The following is a 17,780-nucleotide window of genomic DNA, read 5'->3' on the forward strand; positions in this document are numbered from 1 at the left end:
CACGCCACCTCTACAGACTGTCTGCACGCCACCTCTACCGTCTCTACAAACTGTCTGCACGCCACCTCTAACGTCTCTACAGACTGTCTGCACGCAACCTCTTCCGTCTCTACAGACTGTCTGCACGCCATCTCTACCGTCTCTACAGACTGTCTGCACGCCTTTGTATTGTAATATTTGTATTCAGATTTTAGATGATTTAATATAACTGGATAAAATGTTATTTTCATAGTCTGAACATGAAGCATATCTGCTCTATATGTCATGCTAATAACATCACACACATTCTCTAACTTTATATATTTTCTTTTTTCTTTCAGAGTGCATCTTAAAGGACAGAAGAACGGAGGAACCAGGTGAGTCCTGATGATGTCACCCTCTGCCTGTCACGCGCTCAGGTTGACCCCACAGACCTGATACCACTCAGGAATATTTAAAGTATTTCTAATTCACTTCAGTGGACATTTTTCTTCAGTTTGTGACGTAAAGACTCACAACACGTCAGTTTAAAGGAATCAATCAAAGCTTTTTGTACGTTAATATAACAATGAGTCCTCCACACCTAGCAGCTCTGATGAAGGGGGTTCAGGTCAGGTGGTCTACAGGGTCCTTCAACATGTCAGCCTGCAGGGACAAATAATCTGATTTATCATTGAGACATGAATTTAGCTTCTCTATTCCTCCTTTTATAAACCTCTTTAATCAGATATGTGATGACCAGAGGATTCACAGGATTACATTTCTGATGCTGTAAAGAACCTGAATAATTTCTTATTTATTCCCTGTTCACAGTTGCATGTCGAGAGCCGACTTTCAAAATTCTTGATCAAACAAGTGACCAGGCCGTGCTGCAGTGTGTCGTTAAAGGAGCTTCTCCCTTACTTAAAGTGGAGTGGAGGGACAGTTCTGGAAACATCTTTCAAACTGAAGAACCACAAGTCACTAAAAATGAAGATGGCAGCTACGACATCATCCTCCAAACGACTGTGACCAAGACCGACACCTACAGCTGTGTGGTCACACAGGACGCCATCTGTCATCAGATCAACTCTAGCAACTATGTGTACATCCAAGGTGAGATTCTCCTTCATAATAATTAAATGTGTCTTTGTTTTAGCGTGCTCAGACTCAGGTCAGAGTGATTCAGCTCAAAGCAGTGTATACAGGGATTCAGTCCCATTGAGCCATCAGGTAAATGTGTCCACCTGAGAGCAACGTTCAAATCTAAACTGGGACTCTGTTTGATGAATCACCAGTGACAGGAGAGATAATGAACTGGGACCATTGAGAAATCACCAAAGTCCCAGTGAGCTGATAGGATGAAAACATGTGTGTTTTCATCCTATCAGCTGACTGTGCAGAATAAACACACAAACAGTGACAGGATGAAATGAGGCTGAGATGAATGTCACCTTCAGTCTGAATCTACAGACTGTCTGCACGCCACCTCTACCGTCTCTACAGACTGTCTGCACGCCACCTCTAACGTCTCTACAGTCTGTCTGCACGCAACCTCTTCCGTCTCTACAGATTGTCTGCACGCCATCTCTACCGTCTCTACAGACTGTCTGCACGCCGTCTCTACAAACTGTCTGCACGCAACCTCTACCGTCTCTACAGACTGTCTGCACGCCTTTGTATTGTAATCTTTGTATTCAGATTTTAGATGATTTAATATAACTGGATAAAATGTTATTTTCATAGTCTGAACATGAAGCATATCTGCTCTATATGTCATGCTAATAACATCACACACATTCTCTAACTTTATATATTTTCTTTTTTCTTTCAGAGTGCATCTTAAAGGACAGAAGAACGGAGGAACCAGGTGAGTCCTGATGATGTCACCCTCTGCCTGTCACGCGCTCAGGTTGACCCCACAGACCTCTTCCGTCTCTACAGACTGTCTGCACGCCATCTCTACCGTCTCTACAGACTGTCTGCACACCACCACTACGTCTCTACAAACTGTCTGCACGCCACCTCTAACGTCTCTACAGACCGTCTGCACGCAACCTCTTCCGTCTCTACAGACTGTCTGCACGCCATCTCTACCGTCTCTACAGACTGTCTGCACGCCACCTCTACAGACTGTCTGCACGCCACCTTTACCGTCTCTACAGACTGTCTGCACGCCACCTCTACCGTCTCTACAGACTGTCTCGCAACCTCTACCGCCTCTACAGACTGTCTGCACGCCATCTCTACCGTCTCTACAGACTGTCTGCACGCCACCTCTTATATCAAGAAGAGAAGTCCCTGAACCTTTTAGTTCTTTGAAGAGAAGTCCCTGAACCTTTTAGTTCTATGAAGAGAAGTCCTTGAACCCTTTAGTTCCTGAAGAGAAGTCCCTGAACCTTTTAGTTCCTGAAGAGAAGTCCCTGAACCTTTTAGTTCTGAGAAGAGAAGTCCCTGAACCTTTTAGTTCTTGGAAGAGAAGTCCCTGAACCTTTTAGTTCTTGGAAGAGAAGTCCCTGAACCTTTTAGTTCTTGGAAGAGAAGTCCCTGAACCTTTTAGTTCTGAGAAGAGAAGTCCCTGAACCTTTTAGTTCTTGGAAGAGAATTCCCTGAACCTTTTAATTCCTGAAGAGAAGTCCCTGAACCTTTTAGTTCCTGAAGAGAAGTCCCTGAACCTTTTAGTTCTGAGAAGAGAAGTCCCTGAACCTTTTTAGTTCCTGAAGAGAAGTCCCTGAACCTTTTAGTTCTGAGAAGAGAAGTCCCTGAACCTTTTTAGTTCCTGAAGAGATGTCCCTGAACCTTTTCATGGAAACGAACTGATTCACTCTCATGTTTGTGTTTCAGTTCAAGTGACGGTGAAAGAAGACAGTGATGCTGTGTTACCGTGTTCCCTCAGCACCAAGGAGAACATCCAGACCACGGCCTTTGACTGGAAGAAAGGCGGTCAGGATGTGTTCTTTTACAATGGAAGAGATTTTAACAGTCAGCTTGAAGGTCGAGTGTCACATTTTAACGAGGAGCTGAAGAACGGTAACGCCTCCATAAAGATCAGGAAGACAAAGGTGGCCGACAGTGGAGACTACACCTGTATTTTTCCTCATCTGATCTCATCTCATCCTCCTCAGCAGTTCACCATTGAGCTGGTTGTTGGTGAGTTTAAAAAAAAAAAAGTTTTATTATATTTAAAAACATTGTCAGTAAGATGACAGGTTTAAGAGTCACTGATGAACTTTATTTATTTTCTGCACAAACGAGATGTGACGTGATTCAGGGAGTTTTTATGGGGGGGGGGGGGGGGAGAGGGAGAGAGGGAGAGGGAGAGGGAGAGGGAGAGAGAGAGAGAGAGGGAGACTGACTGACTGACTGACTGACTGACTGACTGACTGACTGACTGACTGACTGACTGACTGACTTGAATCTGGCCTCTCCTGCTGCAGCTTCAGCTGATTTATAAAGTCAGAGACTGAAGCTTTGTATTCAGATTTTAGATGATTTAATATAACTGGATAAAATGTTACTTTCATAGTCTGAACATAAAGCATATCTGCTCTATATGTCATGCTAATAACATCACACACATTCTCTAACTTTATATATTTTCTTTTTTCTTTCAGAGACATTCTTTACATTACCATATATTTTTGCTTCTCGATGTAACAGTTTTAGTTTGTTTATGCTGATTGGATGTTACGAGGCAGACACATGTTCATATCATCAGGAGAAAGTAAAGACTCTGAGGGTTCATGTAGTGTGTTAGCCTTTCTTGAATCCTCGATTCAGGACGTGTGATAAATGATTTATCAGACAAAAAAAGTTTTCTTTTGCTTTTTTTTCTTTATTTCCATTTTTAAAACACAAATGTACCATACAACGGGCCATTAGGTTGAAATGTTCAGGATATTTTACTCAACTTGTCTATAATATCTGTATGAAGTTTCATGTTGACAGACTGAACAGGCTCAGAGATATTTGACAAAGTGCAGTACAGAGCATGTCCAGCAGGTGTCCACAGAGCACTCTTAAACTTTTATAAAGTTACCAAAATAAGATAAGAGGAAAGTCTTTGATTCTGCCTTTAACAATAAATGTTTGTAATTTAATTACATTTTATACAGTTTTTATAAATTACTTACACCTCTACAAATATTTAAATCAAGTTTTTGTGATTCGTTTATGTCCCACTGTTGCTCACATTACGTAACGGTTAACTTCTGTATATGCTCAGGCAGTCAAATTCGCTGTGTCCCATTCCAGAGGCTGCAGCCTTCGGAGGGTGTGGCCTTCGCGGTCCACGAAGGCCACACCCTCCGTGGACCGCGAAGGCTGATCCACGCGGTCTCCTAGCAACCCTGAGAGTGTCCGTTTTTTGATTGCACCGTTTTATCAACAGGACTATGAATTTATTTATTTTGATAGTACAGTTTTTTATGATTCTGAAAAAGAGAGAGAGGGAGAATTATATGGGCCGACGTGTGCTTTATCTCCGGTTGAGTCAGCACCATGGACAGGTGAGTTTACCTTCAGATTGGTTAACATGTTTGTACTTTAGCTTTAATTTGATCATTAACTTTAAGCTTTGTTAGTTAACAAGAACAACAACAAACGTAGTTTATATGGCTTATCAATCAATAAACCTTTAGTTGTATAGTGCCAATTCACAAGTGTTATCTCTAGCGCTATCTAAAGACAAAAAGCAGGTATCTCAGCTTTTCCACATTTAATCAAGTTATTGTTTATAATGAATTTCCTTCTCTGTGTTTTCCCAATAGGCTAATCCTCGTACATACTGCAGGATAAACCTGAGCATACCTGTGCTGGACAGGTTTTTCAACCAGCAGGAAGACACACGGCCTGATTTCCGGCTTAGCAGGGAGGCTCTGCAAGTGCTGCTGGGCCTTCTCTACCAGGATCGGAGACACGGATGGGGTGCTACAATTGAGACCCTGGTGTTCCTCTTCTGGCTGGCAAGTGGAACATCGCACAGGGTGGTCTCCAGAGCCTTTGGGATTCCTCGTTCCACTGTCCACCGCATCGTTCATAGGATGACTGAGGAGGTGGTGGCCATTCACCAGGTCATCCACTTCCCCACCACTCCTCAAGACCTGGAGGCAGTTTCCCGTGGGTTTGCAGGGCTGGCGAGACACAGGGCCTTCAGAGGAGCAGCTGGAGCGATAGACGGCTGCCATGTCCGCATCAAGCCACCGGGCGGCCCTGATGGTCAGTGCTATAGGAACAGAAAACTATTCCCTTCCATCATCCTGCAGGCTGTTTGTGACCATCAGGGCCGTTTCATGGACACCTATGTGGGCTGGCCTGGGTCTGTGCATGATGCACGAGTGCTCAGGCACATGCTTTTGGGATGATGAAGACGAGGTTCCGTGCCATCTTCCTGCAAGCGCTGGAGGTGCACAACACCTTTGTACCACATGTAAGTAATCATTTAATAGGACATTTTACAATTGTTAATAACAATAAATCAAACAGGAGGATTTATTTTTCAGGTGCTATAATCTTTCCCTTTTTTTATCATTTACTATTTCAGGTCATAACAGCATGTGCCATCCTCCACAACATCTGCCTCGGGGCAGGTGACATCGTGGCCCCAGAGGATGAGGCTGAGGAGGATGGGGCAGAGGATGAGGGGGAGGACGGTTTGGAGACAGTCAGTGGTGCTCCCTGGCGGGACCAGCTGTCTGCAGAGGTGTCTGCCCTGGAGGAGGTACCACCAGACCACCAATATTTGTGACATGGCAACCGTCAGTCGAGTCAGCCCTGCAAACCCGGTCATTAGACGATGCGGTGGACAGTGTAGAATCCCAAACACTCTGGAGACCACCACTTGCCAGCCAGAAGAGTGTCTCCATTTCCTGGTAGAAGGCCCAGCAGCATTAAAATCAGGACGTGTGTCCGGCTGTCCAGCACAGGCAGAGCCAGGTTTATCCTGTAGTATACCTTTTGTTTTTAATCAAAATAAATGTAAATAACAGATTCATGTACATAATATATTGATATTAAGATTTTAAATTACATTGATTTTACTTTTGTTTTTTTTATTTATTAATAAATCAAAGTTTAATTTATATTCTGCTGGTTGTTTTCATTATAGCTATACCAGTTCATGTTGATAATTGACACAATAGAGGTTATATTTTGGACAGTATAATACTGTGAAACATGGTTACAATAATACTCTTCATACGGATACAAGCATCATGGTTTTGATATTGTTTTCTTAATTCAATCAGAAGTCCATTTCCCTGTAGTGCCAGACTAAGCGTGGTATTTTATACGGAAGCTCTGAGGATTGGATTAAGTGAAAGCGCAGAAGTTTCATGATATGCTTACCTTGTTGTCCAGTGAGAAACTATGATCAGCGGCTCCTTGATACCTCACTGGACTTTCTGTAGATCTAGTCACATCCTTTTAGTCATTTATAATTAAAAATATTAAGACACGTCTGGTTATTTTCTGCTCTCCAATGTAGGAAGCTAGAGCATAAAAACAGCAATATAATAGAAACTGATCATATCTGAATTACATTTAAAGGATGTGAATTAAATAAAAAGTACATTAAACATAGCAAACTTAACTATGAAACAAAACAAACTGTTTTAAATCAAAAAAAATATTTTCATTATTTTTCAATTAATCGTTCTAGCAAGGAAAACATCTGCGCCATCTGAGCCTTGGTCTCCTGTGCCCTCTTCTCTTCTGTCTCTCTTTGATACTTTATGTCCTCCTTAATCAACTCCATAAGCTCTTTGTGGTTGTCACTTTCTCGCTTCCTCTTTCCTCCTGTCTGGCTTCTCTCTCTCTCTCTGACCTCTCCTCCTCCTGGTCTCCCACTGCCGCGCTGGGCCCTGAAGTGTCCTCAGGGATGGAGGCGATTAGGACTGGGGGTGAGATTGAATGCCTCTGTCCCAACACCTCATCCATGAGGACAAACCAGGGCCAAGTTGCGGCAGTGGGTTTCCCACTCACGCCCTCACCTGACCCAGGACACTTGCAATCCTAAGGTAGAGGAAATCAATCATGGCAGTTGACTACAACAACAATAACCACAGTAAACACAAATGTTATCAATTTGTATGGATAGAACTAATATAAATTACATTTCAATGCATAGATTACATACTTTGCATTTCTTTTTCAGGTTGTCCCATTTCTTTTTTGCCTGCATAGGTGACACACTGCCATCCAGGCCCATTATTACAGAGATAACAGAAAAGAGAAATCATGTTAGCACAGGGGTGAAAACTCACACACATCCCTCTGACATTATTTATTTTAGTCATCAGTTTTCATTATTTACTGGGTGTCTTATTATTGTGGCCTTTATGATGAGGACCAATTACAGCTTTAAGTACAAGATGGTCTAATGGTGATAATACTGCCCGTTGTTTTTCTTTAATTACCTCCAAGCAAAGCTGGCTGTGTGTTTTGCTCCTGTGAAAAGGTGATCTGTTTCCCCCGCAGCTGTATAAACTGAGCAGTATGCTCCTTGCTCCCTGAAATCAAACGAAACATGTTTAAGTAAAAATAACGTTAAATTATGCTTCACTCTAACAAACGTTTGAGCCAAACGTTTAAAAACCGTTTGGCTACTGGAGTTATATTCAACTGAAAACCAGAGTTCACAACCTGTCTAAATGTTTTTAACTTGTTAAAGTTAACTCTGTTAACTTAACTAAAAACAAAGCAAAGTAAGTTAAACTAATGTTAAGAGATGCAAAGTAAAATAAACTGTTATCTCAACAATCGTTAGGTCGAGTTGATAGTTTAACGTTATCTAACGTGTCCAACCTTACAGCATTAACGTTACAGCTCCCGCATCATCAGTGAGCATGAATCAACACATATCAGTTGAAATAAATTAGAAGAAATAAAACCCAATACTTGCATTTAAAAGTAAAATTCGTATCAGCTGCGGAGGTCTGGGTTGGGTTCACCGTGGATGCCATTGTTGATGTTTACCGTTGCGCGCAATGCATCTTGGGAAGGGAAGGTTGCAAAGAATACAACCGTTGAAGCCTCCAAAATCGGGGAAAGGAAGGCTGCATTTCTCGGCTGCATTCGCAGGAGCCGCTTGTCGCGCAGGTGTGACGTAATCGGTCTTAAAATGCAGCCCACGAAGGCTGCAACCTCTGTAATGGGACACAGCCATTGATTGCTTACACATTTTGGGCTTTGTCATAGCGTTGACTTCTCATTGGCACAAGCTAGCTGTCAATCAAAGTTAAGGCGGCACGAGTACAGATGCAATGGTTTAATTGGCTGATTCAGATGAAAGTCCGACAGGCTCTCAAACTATATATAATATGTTTGTAGTTATGTTTACAGTCATAAGAAAAAAACGTCTTTTTGTAGTTAATTAGTCTGAACGTTTGTATTTGGGGTCGCGCCATCCTCCGCGTGGTAAAAGATTAAAGGACAGACGAACGAAGGAACCACGTGAGTCCTAATGATGTCACCCTCTGCCTGTCACGCGCTCAGGTTGACCCCACAGACCTGATACCACGCCTCCATAAAGATCAGGAAGACGAAGGTGGCCGACAGTGGAGTCTACACCTGTATTTTTCCTCATCTGATCTCATCTCATCCTCCTCAGCAGTTCACCATTGAGCTGGTTGTTGGTGAGTTGTTTTTTTTATGTTTTTTTTATTATATTTAAAAACATTGTTAGTAAGATGACAGGTTTAAGAGTCACTGATGAACTTTATTTATTTTCTGCTCAAACGAGATGTAACGTGATTCAGGGAGTTTTTAAGGGAACATCGGAGAGAGAGAGAGAGAGAGAGAGGAGAAAGATGCCACAGGTCGGGTTTGAATCTGGTCCACCTGCTTCAAGGACCAGTGATTTAGGCAGAAATGGGAAAACAGGGGGTGCAAAAAAAAATACAGGGGGTGCAAATTTTTTTCAGTGTCACTCACGGTGGCGCGGCACGCTTGAGCGGAGGTTATGTGCTCCCTAACACACTGGTTTTGAATAAGTCTCTAAATGGTGCATTCTGTTCAATGAATGCATTGTTACACATTTTAGTTTTCCCAAGCTTGATAATGTTGATTTACTGTACAGCCCCTGCCCTGACACACCCCTTTGTCATTTGACTGCAACTCACTTGGTTCATGTTGTCTAACCCCTTTGTTGGCCCACTGCTTCTCTCTGCACTTTCTTTAAAAAACAAACAAACACATAAATTCATAATATTACATGTGTCATCCAGTAATAATAGATCCCTAGACCTTGATAAGTCAATCATCTGTCAGCATTTTCGAATGTGGCGCTGACCCGAAAAAGTGGAGCTAAACCCTGCAGTCCGTTGATTGGTTGAAAAAAATCGTCACTTCCGGCGTTACGTCGGTAAACAAAACTCCGCTGTGTTTAAACCATTGACTGTAACACACAGCTGATTGTTTACGTGTGTATTTCTCCTCGCCGATCACAGCCTTCTCTGAAACAAAGCTTTATTGAGTTCTTGTAATAAAGAGTCACATGTCAGTCACAGAGAAAATGAACTGCTGGATGTCTTCCAGCGTTGGTTTTGTTTATGTTGCGTTTTTCTCCTTTGTTGAATTCATTAGTTAGCGGTTAGCTGTTAGCGGTTAGCTGCTATCATATGACGCTATTTACATAGCGGCTATCGTCATCCGGCTGACACGCCGTCTACCAAATAGGGCACAGGTGGCTGTAGAAACGCAAACGGGATCAGGTTTAAGCTTTTCAGTACCGGTATTCGGCAAACATATTCTTTGCCAGAATTAGAATGTAGCCTAATCAGATATTTAACGCACCGTGTAGTAAGCACGTCTATTAAATGTAGATATTTGCACGGCCTAGGTCAAGCCGTGCAATAATTTCAAGGCCGTGTTTTTTTTAAATAGGCCGTGCAAAAAGCGGTTTCGCGGTAGGCTACCTAAATCTATGGTTTGCACGCCACCTCTACAGACTGTCTGCACGCCACCTCTACCGTCTCTACAGACTCTCTGCACGCCACCTACCGTCTCTACAGACTGTCTGCACGCCACCTCTACCGTCTCTACAGACTGTCTGCACGCCACCTCTACGTCTCTACAGACTGTCTGCACGCCTTTGTATTGTAATCTTTGTATTCAGATTTTAGATGATTTAATATAACTGGATAAAATGTTACTTTCATAGTCTGAACATGAAGCATATCTGCTCTATATGTCATGCTAATAACATCACACACATTCTCTAACTTTATATATTTTCTTTTTTCTTTCAGAGTGCATCTTAAAGGACAGAACAACGGAGGAACCAGGTGAGTCCTGATGATGTCACCCTCTGCCTGTCACGCGCTCAGGTTGACCCCACAGACCTCTTCCGTCTCTACAGACTGTCTGCACGCCATCTCTACCGTCTCTACAGACTGTCTGCATGCCACCTCTACAGACTGTCTGCACGCCACCTCTACCGTTTCTACAGACTGTCTGCACGCCATCTCTACCGTCTCTACAGACTGTCTGCACGCCACCTCTACAGACTGTCTGCACGCCACCTCTACCGTCTCTACAAACTGTCTGCACGCCACCTCTAACGTCTCTACAGACTGTCTGCACGCCACCTCTACCGTCTCTACAGACTGTCTGCACACCATCTCTACCGTCTCTACAGACTGTCTGCATGCCGTCTCTACAGACTGTCTGCATGCCACCTCTACAGACTGTCTGCACGCCACCTCTACCGTTTCTACAGACTGTCTGCACGCCACCTCTACAGACTGTCTGCACGCCACCTCTACAGACTGTCTGCACGCCACCTCTACCGTCTCTACAGACTGTCTGCACACCACCTCTACGTCTCTACAGACTGTCTGCACGCCACCTCTACCGTCTCTACAGACTGTCTGCACGCCACCTCTACGTCTCTACAGACTGTCTGCACGCCTTTGTATTGTAATCTTTGTATTCAGATTTTAGATGATTTAATATTACTGGATAAAATGTTACTTTCATAGTCTGAACATGAGCATATCTGCTCTATATGTCATGCTAATAACATCACACACATTCTCTAACTTTATATATTTTCTTTTTTCTTTCAGATTGCATCTTAAAGGACAGAACAACGGAGGAACCAGGTGAGTCCTGATGATGTCACCCTCTGCCTGTCACGCGCTCAGGTTGACCCCACAGACCTGATACCACTCAGGAATATTTAAAGTATTTCTAATTCACTTCAGTGGACATTTTTCTTCAGTTTGTGACGTAAAGACTCACAACACGTCAGTTTAAAGGAATCAATCAAAGCTTTTTGTACGTTAATATAACAATGAGTCCTCCACACCTAGCAGCTCTGATGAAGGGGGTTCAGGTCAGGTGGTCTACAGGGTCCTTCAACATGTCAGCCTGCTTGGACAAATAATCTGATTTATCATTGAGACATGAATTTAGCTTCTCTATTCCTCCTTTTATAAACCTCTTTAATCAGATATGTGATGACCAGAGGATTCACATGATTACATTTCTGATGCTGTAAAGAACCTGAATAATTTCTTATTTATTCCCTGTTCACAGTTGCATGTCGAGAGCCGACTTTCAAAATTCTTGATCAAACAAGTGACCAGGCCGAGCTGCAGTGTGTCGTTAAAGGAGCTTCTCCCTTACCTAAAGTGGAGTGGAGGGACAGTTCTGGAAACATCCTTCATACTGAAGAACCACAAGTCACTAAAAATGAAGATGGCAGCTACGACATCATCCTCCAAACGACTGTGACCAAGACCGACACCTACAGCTGTGTGGTCACACAGGACGCCATCTGTCATCAGATCAACTCTAGCAACTATGTGTACATCCAAGGTGAGATTCTCCTTCATAATAATTAAATGTGTCTTTGTTTTAGCGTGCTCAGACTCAGGTCAGAGTGATTCAGCTCAAAGCAGTGTATACAGGGATTCAGTCCCATTGAGCCATCAGGTAAATGTGTCCACCTGAGAGCAACGTTCAAATCTAAACTGGGACTCTGTTTGATGAATCACCAGTGACAGGAGAGATAATGAACTGGGACCATTGAGAAATCACCAAAGTCCCAGTGAGCTGTAGTGAACATGTGTGTTTTCATCCTATCAGCTGACTGTGCAGAATAAACACACAAACAGTGACAGGATGAAATGAGGCTGAGATGAATGTCACCTTCAGTCTGAATCTCCAGACTGTCTGCACGCCACCTCTACAGATTGTCTGCACGCCACCTCTACAGACTGTCTGCACGCCACCTCTACCGTCTCTACAAACTGTCTGCACGCCACCTCTACCGTCTCTACAGACTGTCTGCACGCCTTTGTATTGTAATCTTTGTATTCAGATTTTAGATGATTTAATATAACTGGATAAAATGTTATTTTCATAGTCTGAACATGAAGCATATCTGCTCTATATGTCATGCTAATAACATCACACACATTCTCTAACTTTATATATTTTCTTTTTTCTTTCAGAGTGCATCTTAAAGGACAGAAGAACGGAGGAACCAGGTGAGTCCTGATGATGTCACCCTCTGCCTGTCACGCGCTCAGGTTGACCCCACAGACCTGATACCACTCAGGAATATTTAAAGTATTTCTAATTCACTTCAGTGGACATTTTTCTTCAGTTTGTGACGTAAAGACTCACAACACGTCAGTTTAAAGGAATCAATCAAAGCTTTTTGTACGTTAATATAACAATGAGTCCTCCACACCTAGCAGCTCTGATGAAGGGGGTTCAGGTCAGGTGGTCTACAGGGTCCTTCAACATGTCAGCCTGCAGGGACAAATAATCTGATTTATCATTGAGACATGAATTTAGCTTCTCTATTCCTCCTTTTATAAACCTCTTTAATCAGATATGTGATGACCAGAGGATTCACAGGATTACATTTCTGATGCTGTAAAGAACCTGAATAATTTCTTATTTATTCCCTGTTCACAGTTGCATGTCGAGAGCCGACTTTCAAAATTCTTGATCAAACAAGTGACCAGGCCGTGCTGCAGTGTGTCGTTAAAGGAGCTTCTCCCTTACTTAAAGTGGAGTGGAGGGACAGTTCTGGAAACATCTTTCAAACTGAAGAACCACAAGTCACTAAAAATGAAGATGGCAGCTACGACATCATCCTCCAAACGACTGTGACCAAGACCGACACCTACAGCTGTGTGGTCACACAGGACGCCATCTGTCATCAGATCAACTCTAGCAACTATGTGTACATCCAAGGTGAGATTCTCCTTCATAATAATTAAATGTGTCTTTGTTTTAGCGTGCTCAGACTCAGGTCAGAGTGATTCAGCTCAAAGCAGTGTATACAGGGATTCAGTCCCATTGAGCCATCAGGTAAATGTGTCCACCTGAGAGCAACGTTCAAATCTAAACTGGGACTCTGTTTGATGAATCACCAGTGACAGGAGAGATAATGAACTGGGACCATTGAGAAATCACCAAAGTCCCAGTGAGCTGATAGGATGAAAACATGTGTGTTTTCATCCTATCAGCTGACTGTGCAGAATAAACACACAAACAGTGACAGGATGAAATGAGGCTGAGATGAATGTCACCTTCAGTCTGAATCTCCAGACTGTCTGCACGCCACCTCTACAGATTGTCTGCACGCCACCTCTACAGACTGTCTGCACGCCACCTCTACCGTCTCTACAGACTGTCTGCACGCCACCTCTAACGTCTCTACAGATTGTCTGCACGCCACCTCTACAGACTGTCTGCACACCACCTCTACCGTCTCTACAAACTGTCTGCACGCCACCTCTAACGTCTCTACAGACTGTCTGCACGCAACCTCTTCCGTCTCTACAGACTGTCTGCACGCCATCTCTACCGTCTCTACAGACTGTCTGCACGCCGTCTCTACAAACTGTCTGCACGCAACCTCTACCGTCTCTACAGACTGTCTGCACGCCTTTGTATTGTAATCTTTGTATTCAGATTTTAGATGATTTAATATAACTGGATAAAATGTTATTTTCATAGTCTGAACATGAAGCATATCTGCTCTATATGTCATGCTAATAACATCACACACATTCTCTAACTTTATATATTTTCTTTTTTCTTTCAGAGTGCATCTTAAAGGACAGAAGAACGGAGAAACCAGGTGAGTCCTGATGATGTCACCCTATGCCTGTCATGCGCTCAGGTTGACCCCACAGACCTGATACCACTCAGGAATATTTAAAGTATTTCTAATTCACTTCAGTGGACATTTTTCTTCAGTTTGTGACGTAAAGACTCACAACACTTTGATTGATTTAAAGGAATCAATCAAAGCTTTTTGTACGTTAATATAACAATGAGTCCTCCACACCTAGCAGCTCTGATGAAGGGGGTTCAGGTCAGGTGGTCTACAGGGTCCTTCAACATGTCAGCCTGCAGGGACAAATAATCTGATTTATCATTGAGACATGAATTTAGCTTCTCTATTCCTCCTTTTATAAACCTCTTTAATCAGATATGTGATGACCAGAGGATTCACATGATTACATTTCTGATGCTGTAAAGAACCTGAATAATTTCTTATTTATTCCCTGTTCACAGTTGCATGTCGAAAGCCGACTTTCAAAATTCTTGATCAAACAAGTGACCAGGCCGTGCTGCAGTGTGTCGTTAAAGGAGCTTCTCCCTTACTTAAAGTGGAGTGGAGGGACAGTTCTGGAAACATCTTTCAAACTGAAGAACCACAAGTCACTAAAAATGAAGATGGCAGCTACGACATCATCCTCCAAACGACTGTGACCAAGACCGACACCTACAGCTGTGTGGTCACACAGGACGCCATCTGTCATCAGATCAACTCTAGCAACTATGTGTACATCCAAGGTGAGATTCTCCTTCATAATAATTAAATGTGTCTTTGTTTTAGCGTGCTCAGACTCAGGTCAGAGTGATTCAGCTCAAAGCAGTGTATACAGGGATTCAGTCCCATTGAGCCATCAGGTAAATGTGTCCACCTGAGAGCAACGTTCAAATCTAAACTGGGACTCTGTTTGATGAATCACCAGTGACAGGAGAGATAATGAACTGGGACCATTGAGAAATCACCAAAGTCCCAGTGAGCTGATAGGATGAAAACATGTGTGTTTTCATCCTATCAGCTGACTGTGCAGAATAAACACACAAACAGTGACAGGATGAAATGAGGCTGAGATGAATGTCACCTTCAGTCTGAATCTCCAGACTGTCTGCACGCCACCTCTACAGACTGTCTGCACGCCACCTCTACAGACTGTCTGCACGCCACCTCTACCGTCTCTACAAACTGTCTGCACGCCACCTCTAACGTCTCTACAGACTGTCTGCACGCAACCTCTTCCGTCTCTACAGACTGTCTGCACGCCATCTCTACCGTCTCTACAGACTGTCTGCACGCCACCTCTACCGTCTCTACAGACTGTCTGCACGCCACCTCTACAGATTGTCTGCACGCCGTCTCTACAGACTGTCTGCACGCCACCTCTACCGTCTCTACAGACTGTCTGCACGCAACCTCTACCGTCTCTACAGACTGTCTGCACGCCTTTGTATTGTAATCTTTGTATTCAGATTTTAGATGATTTAATATAACTGGATAAAATGTTATTTTCATAGTCTGAACATGAAGCATATCTGCTCTATATGTCATGCTAATAACATCACACACATTCTCTAACTTTATATATTTTCTTTTTTCTTTCAGAGTGCATCTTAAAGGACAGAAGAACGGAGGAACCAGGTGAGTCCTGATGATGTCACCCTCTGCCTGTCACGCGCTCAGGTTGACCCCACAGACCTGATACCACTCAGGAATATTTAAAGTATTTCTAATTCACTTCAGTGGACATTTTTCTTCAGTTTGTGACGTAAAGACTCACAACACTTTGATTGATTTAAAGGAATCAATCAAAGCTTTTTGTACGTTAATATAACAATGAGTCCTCCACACCTAGCAGCTCTGATGAAGGGGGTTCAGGTCAGGTGGTCTACAGGGTCCTTCAACATGTCAGCCTGCAGGGACAAATAATCTGATTTATCATTGAGACATGAATTTAGCTTCTCTATTCCTCCTTTTATAAACCTCTTTAATCAGATATGTGATGACCAGAGGATTCACATGATTACATTTCTGATGCTGTAAAGAACCTGAATAATTTCTTATTTATTCCCTGTTCACAGTTGCATGTCGAAAGCCGACTTTCAAAATTCTTGATCAAACAAGTGACCAGGCCGTGCTGCAGTGTGTCGTTAAAGTGCCTTACTTAAAGTGGAGTGGAGGGACAGTTCTGGAAACATCTTTCAAACTGAAGAACCACAAGTCACTAAAAATGAAGATGGCAGCTACGACATCATCCTCCAAACGACTGTGACCAAGACCGACACCTACAGCTGTGTGGTCACACAGGACGCCATCTGTCATCAGATCAACTCTAGCAACTATGTGTACATCCAAGGTGAGATTCTCCTTCATAATAATTAAATGTGTCTTTGTTTTAGCGTGCTCAGACTCAGGTCAGAGTGATTCAGCTCAAAGCAGTGTATACAGGGATTCAGTCCCATTGAGCCATCAGGTAAATGTGTCCACCTGAGAGCAACGTTCAAATCTAAACTGGGACTCTGTTTGATGAATCACCAGTGACAGGAGAGATAATGAACTGGGACCATTGAGAAATCACCAAAGTCCCAGTGAGCTGATAGGATGAAAACATGTGTGTTTTCATCCTATCAGCTGACTGTGCAGAATAAACACACAAACAGTGACAGGATGAAATGAGGCTGAGATGAATGTCACCTTCAGTCTGAATTTCCAGACTGTCTGCACGCCACCTCTACAGATTGTCTGCACGCCACCTCTACAGACTGTCTGCACGCCACCTCTACCGTCTCTACAAACTGTCTGCACGCCACCTCTAACGTCTCTACAGACTGTCTGCACGCAACCTCTTCCGTCTCTACAGACTGTCTGCACGCCATCTCTACCGTCTCTACAGACTGTCTGCACGCCTTTGTATTGTAATATTTGTATTCAGATTTTAGATGATTTAATATAACTGGATAAAATGTTATTTTCATAGTCTGAACATGAAGCATATCTGCTCTATATGTCATGCTAATAACATCACACACATTCTCTAACTTTATATATTTTCTTTTTTCTTTCAGAGTGCATCTTAAAGGACAGAAGAACGGAGGAACCAGGTGAGTCCTGATGATGTCACCCTCTGCCTGTCACGCGCTCAGGTTGACCCCACAGACCTGATACCACTCAGGAATATTTAAAGTATTTCTAATTCACTTCAGTGGACATTTTTCTTCAGTTTGTGACGTAAAGACTCACAACACGTCAGTTTAAAGGAATCAATCAAAGCTTTTTGTACGTTAATATAACAATGAGTCCTCCACACCTAGCAGCTCTGATGAAGGGGGTTCAGGTCAGGTGGTCTACAGGGTCCTTCAACATGTCAGCCTGCAGGGACAAATAATCTGATTTATCATTGAGACATGAATTTAGCTTCTCTATTCCTCCTTTTATAAACCTCTTTAATCAGATATGTGATGACCAGAGGATTCACATGATTACATTTCTGATGCTGTAAAGAACCTGAATAATTTCTTATTTATTCCCTGTTCACAGTTGCATGTCGAAAGCCGACTTTCAAAATTCTTGATCAAACAAGTGACCAGGCCGTGCTGCAGTGTGTCGTTAAAGGAGCTTCTCCCTTACTTAAAGTGGAGTGGAGGGACAGTTCTGGAAACATCTTTCAAACTGAAGAACCACAAGTCACTAAAAATGAAGATGGCAGCTACGACATCATCCTCCAAACGACTGTGACCAAGACCGA

The 17,780-nt window shown here is 42.9% G+C and overlaps 1 long non-coding RNA gene across 1 annotated transcript in view; it reads right to left on the reverse strand.

The window, feature by feature from the left end:
• LOC306818269 overlaps window positions 1–15,203 on the reverse strand; it is a 58,751-nt gene extending 43,548 nt beyond the window's left edge. Inside the window, exons 1-2 of the long non-coding RNA XR_013778154.1 lie at window positions 15,158–15,203; window positions 10,678–10,739 (exon numbers count right to left, since the gene is read on the reverse strand). This is a non-coding gene — a long non-coding RNA (uncharacterized lncRNA). The remainder of the gene's footprint in view (window positions 1–10,677; window positions 10,740–15,157) is intronic.
• Between the last annotated feature and the right edge of the window lie 2,577 nt (window positions 15,204–17,780).

This window comes from Symphodus melops (assembly GCF_947650265.1).
Source record: "Symphodus melops genome assembly, chromosome: 22".
In the NCBI taxonomy this organism is placed as follows: domain Eukaryota; kingdom Metazoa; phylum Chordata; class Actinopteri; order Labriformes; family Labridae; genus Symphodus; species Symphodus melops.